Genomic DNA, 5192 nt, shown 5'->3' with positions numbered 1-5192 from the left:
CAGCGACTGTAGTAAGCTTAGGACACCAGATAGGGACCGAGTTTAGCACCTCCAAGGGGCACAAGTCCAGGTCCTTCCCCAGGCCAGGAGGGCTGCGTTATATATCGCCCTCAGCAGATGCTGTCTCTCAGGAGCGCCTTCTGTGGCTTCCACACAGCCCGGAAGTCGTGCTTGTCTGTTCCCCAGGCAAGTTAGCACCGGGCTGGGCACTGCGGGGCTGTGGCCCGGGCCCCTCCAAGCTATGTGCCGACAGACAGTCAGCACACAGTGGTGGCTGTGAGGAGAGTGGATCCCAGGAGGTGTCCGTGACCCAGCACAGCAGGGAGGGAGCGTGTGGTACTGCAGAAACCACGGCCCTACACGACTGGGTCCCAGGAAGGGCTGCTGTGGCCGGGCACAGGGCACACACTTCCTCCTCTCTTCCCTGGCAAGTCGTCCCCAGCCTCTACTGGGCAGTGAACCATTCTCTTGCAAAGGTGTATATGGGAAAAATTGGCCCAGGAAATGATTCCCGGGGGTCACAGGGGTGAGAGATGTAGTGGGTGTTTCTTTATGAAGGAGGAAGAGGGTTAGAGGCAGAGGAAGAGGCAGCAGTTGAACTAGGACTTGGAGGGCAGGCTGCCACCGCAGGCACAGGACCTGGGAAGAGCGTTTCCTTTGACAGGACCCTGGGTGGAGAGAGCCAAGAGGCGTGGAGCCCTGTGCGTAGGGGGGGACACAGGCGCGAAGTGCCCGGAGATGTGTGCGCTTCACCTGTGCCTCGGCCAAGCAGCAGAATCTCCCAGCACACTGGGTCTCAGACTGGAGGAGAAGGCCTCTGTCTATTAAGTGCTACCTGCCTTCGGCTTCCTAGAGTGGTAGCAGGTGCTGCACGGCCAGGGTACTTAGAGGTGGAGGCTCTCAGCGTGTAGAAATATCACCACCGGCACAGATGGCACAGCTGATGGCGTCACCCTCCTCCTTGGAAAGCAAGCTGGCACCCCTGTGCGGTAAGTGGCCTGTCTCTTTACGGATCAGTTTACCCCACGGGGCTCGGACCGGGGAGCGCCATCCACTCCTGTCATGGCGAGGCCCCAGAGCGGTAAGAACGCCAGCCTGGCCTGGCAAGTCTTCGCCTGCCACAAGCTGCAGAGATGCCACAGACGGCCCCTGCCGAGTCCCGAGGGAGAGCAAGCACCATGCGTGCGGAGATAGGTTACCTGAGTCTGGCGTGGAGCAGACGGCCAAATGCCTATGGGTCTCTCTCGCACAGATGCCACTCGATGTTTACTTCGCTGTGCGGCTGCACCCTGCGCTGCGGTGGAAATGCTTGGCATCTCCTGTGCGATATTTACCATGGGCGACTGTGGGGTGCTTTGTCCCTCTTGGGTTGATCAGGGAACCGGATGGAGCTTCACTGCCAGGGGCTGGAAGGAGCTATAGGAGCAGTAGCAGGAGGCACAGTAAACCACGGGGCCTTGATCGCACGCAGGTGCCCAGCTGGACAAGGAAGCTGTGGGAAGCCAAGGCAGTGGCTTCCACTGGAAAGATGAAGGGAGCGCAGATGTGAGCTACGTAGGTAAGGGGAATGGTTTTGTAACCGAGCTTCCATTCAGCAGGCGAATGCTCCTCGGAAGAGTACTCACTGTGTAACCAGACACGCCCAACATCCGATGGTCTCACCGCACAGTGGACACGCAAACCTGTCATGACGTCGGGTGTGTGCTGCGGCCCCCTCTGCCCATCTCCGTCCCGTCTACAGACGTCTCCCCTGCTCCACACCCAGGAGCACAGTGGCTTCCCCGTTGGGTGGCCTGAGGCTCCCGATCTAGTGCGGGTCCTCCCTTCCCAGCCGTCACCACGCATCCCCGGGCTCATTCCCGGGCCCGGTGCCTGTCATGCCGCGAACACGGGCTCAGGTCCTTCCTGAGCGCATCCCGAGCGGGCCCGGTGCCACTGACACAGTGGAGCACAGTCCCCAGGCTCAGGGTAGAGTCTGAAAGCGTGGAAGGCGGCCCATTCGCTGAGTCGTGTGCTCAGCACCTCCATGTGCCTCTGCAGTCGGTTGTCCTTCAGATCGGCAGAACGCAATTCATCTCTGTTCTCTGACGCCACCCCCTCTGCCAGCCCCTCGTCTGCTGCCCAGAGGGCACCGTGAAGGAGCGAAGTGGAAGTTGGCCAGCGGCAGGAGCCCGTTTGGGGGCAGCCTGCTTCGCGGATGGCTTCCGTGTGTATCAAAGGGAAAGCGTTGCATTCGGCTCTGGGGCATCCGTCTATATGGTGCCCGAAGGCACATTTCCGGCTCGCCTTCGTTTTTACTGAAGTGTAACAATCCCCACAAAAGTGCACAGCACAGCTTGGTGAATTTCCACCCAGATACTCATGTAAGCAGCCACCAACTAGGTGGCACTTTTCGTTTCGCAAAATAGCAGAACAGGGTTTTGTTGGGCCCATGGTTTATCGGCACGACTGTGCAGCCCCTAAGGACGCCTCCGTGCTGTGGAGTTGGTTCAGGTCCATAACACACCTTAGTGCCCTTTTCATCCTCTTCCTCCCTGTGCTTCCTCCCGCCGTCCCTCTCCACCTCCTCGTCCTCTTCCCTTTGCAAAACTCCGACCTCCTTGTTTCCCTTTGATTGTCTTTGATCTTGCTCCTTAATTTATGTTCCGTTTCTCCTATGAGAGACCCTGCACTGTTTAGGCTTCTGTGCCTGGTTTACTCCACTTCGTCTTCTGATCTCCATTCGTATACATTTTCCTACGCGTGAATCACTGGTCTTGCCTTTATTTTGCTCTCTGATTATTTACACTTTGGTTCTTTCTTGTGTGGCAACCAGAAGGCGTTGAAGCTTGTGAGTCTCATTAACTTACTGAGCATTGCTTTCCCAAGGTGCATACATTTTCCCAACAGTGGCTGAGGCGCATCCTTCTTTACAGCTGAGTAGTATTTCCTTTTGTGGACATTGCACATTGCTTCTTCCAGTCCTGTGTCGATGGACATAGGGCATAGATATGTTCCCCAGTTTTACATTTTGAAAGCTTGATCTCGAAAATAGTGGTGGTGCAAGGTTTGGCCTAAGGACAGCTGATCGGTTCATAAGGACAAACTGTCAGGACAGGCAGACATCTCAAGACAAGCAAGCCACCTCTGAAAAGGAAGAAGTCTTTCTTCCACCTCATCTTCTGTTTTATTCTTTCAGAAATCCTATTCGTGTTCTTTTCTTTGTCATTGCAACTTTATACTTTTGCATTTCATGTGAGCATTCCTCAATGCTAACTTTAAGAACTCTAGTCAACTGTCAGTGGCCCTTCTCTTATTTCATATTTTGGCCTTAAAATTAGCTTTTAAGTTTTAAAATTTTCCATTATTTACTTTTCAAGTCAGCCTCTAGTATTCCCCAGGTTATGATTAGACTCATCACTAATTAATGTTCATTATCACAGCATTGGGTAAACCTCTTGATCCCCTTCCTCTCTGTGCACTACACACATTTTAGTAAACTATGAAAAGTGAGTCCAATGTATAAGATGCATTAATCACATTGTGTCCCCTATTACTCATCTGTGATACCCTTCTAAAAGCATGTGACATTAGAGGGGAAGTTGGAGAGATGAGGGTGATGGGGAAATGATTACTCCATGTTACCTGCATGTGCAAATTTATCAAATTAAAGACTGTTCATCTGTATAACTAATATGCACTAATAAGGAAAATGTGGCAGACGGACGAGAAAAAAGTGAGTCCACACCTCATGCTTGTCTTTACATTTGCTCACTTGCTTTTTCGCTTGTCCACAGTGGGATGATCCAGCCAGAATGCCCTCACTAGAAGCTGGCACCATGTCCTTGAACCTTCTAGGCTCCAAAATAAAAGAAGTCTCTGTCCTTTAAGAATTAGCTAGTGTTTGGTATTTTGTTCTGACAGCACAAAATGACTTAAGACCCTGGAGAAGGCCTTCAGCTTCTCAGTTTTCAGCTGTCAGGTTAAAAAGGGTGCTGAATGTACATGGCAGTTTAATTTTCTGTCCGGGTGCTTCATTCAATATCTTAGTTACTCTGCTCTACCCTTTTTTGTCTTTCACTTCTAATGTCAAGAGTGGTTTCTACCAACCAAGTGGAGCAGAGGCAGAAATACATTGAATGAGTTGGGCTATAACTTCATACAATCTCTTGATTTCTCAAAGGAGAAAACAGAAGCAAAATGAAGACAACTTCTTCCCATTCAGGGATGTGCAGAGGAGAGTCACGGGTGGCAAGAGAGAGTGCACATCCCCAGATGCACTGCTCTGCCCACCTTGTCTTCCTTCTTCTGTGATCTCCAGTGGGCAAAATGTTATTGCACAGCTTTGGAAAGCAGCTGAATTCACTTTCATTCTTGTTAGGACATTTGGACTGGCTGTAATCTGCCCATGGTTGGATGAGAAGCACACCATGTACACATACTCCTAACATGACTTGAAGAGAAGCTCCTTCTGTTTCTCAGTATCCTGTGGGGAGAACACATTCCCTAGATGCCCAGGCTTGTTAGGGCCTACGAAAGGCTGCATCCCAACAACTCTGTCTTACTTCAACACCCACAATTTAAAAGAGGAAAGCTCACAGTTTGTAGATGCTTCAGTCCACAGCCAGCTGGCTCCAAGTCAGGGCAGCATGGCACAGGGGCATCACAAAGGAGGAACAGTTCATGGCAGAGCAGGCAGAAGGCAGCATAGAACAATGAGCCTGCTTTCCTTCTTTTCATATTCTATCTAGGTTACCCACCCTTTGGGTGGTGCCACCCACACCCAGGGTGGGCCTTCCATTCTCCACACCCAGAACCATGATAAACCAATCAGTAGACTAATTTAGCACCACACCCTTAATCCAGTACCACACACCCATGATCCAGCCACCTCCTGAAAGCCCCACCTATGAGTGCATGAGGCTTTGGGGAGATAACAACCTCTGAGCTTTCCAGAGCCCCACCTGTCTTTGGGGCTGCTCCCTGCTTATGGGAGGTCCTCATGCAGACACTTGCTCTGGAGTGTAGCCCCAGCCAGACCACGAGGCTGGCAGGTAAATCATCTCCCCTTCTGCCAGCTTTGAGGTCACCACTGCACCTCAGAGTCATCATCATGGCCTGCTTTTCAGGTGTATTAAACACTAAAGTGTCTCATATGCTAGCCAGGTAATTTCCACTAAATGTTTGGAAAAGTTTAGCTTATGTTATGGCCA

General features: G+C 51.7%; 1 long non-coding RNA gene across 1 annotated transcript; it reads left to right on the top strand.

Moving 5' to 3' along the window:
• The first annotated feature begins 572 nt into the window (after window positions 1-572).
• Window positions 573-4589, top strand: LOC117284785. Its single transcript, XR_004515876.1, has 3 exons — window positions 573-989; window positions 1599-1697; window positions 3777-4589. It is a non-coding gene; the product is annotated as an uncharacterized LOC117284785 (long non-coding RNA).
• The last annotated feature ends 603 nt before the right edge of the window (window positions 4590-5192 follow it).

This window comes from Fukomys damarensis, unplaced genomic scaffold, assembly GCF_012274545.1.
Source record: "Fukomys damarensis isolate Sample0158 unplaced genomic scaffold, DMR_v1.0_HiC HiC_scaffold_39, whole genome shotgun sequence".
Taxonomy (NCBI): Eukaryota; Metazoa; Chordata; class Mammalia; order Rodentia; family Bathyergidae; genus Fukomys; species Fukomys damarensis.
Note: the sequence above shows the minus strand (reverse complement) of the source record. Positions and strands in the feature narration are given on the sequence as shown.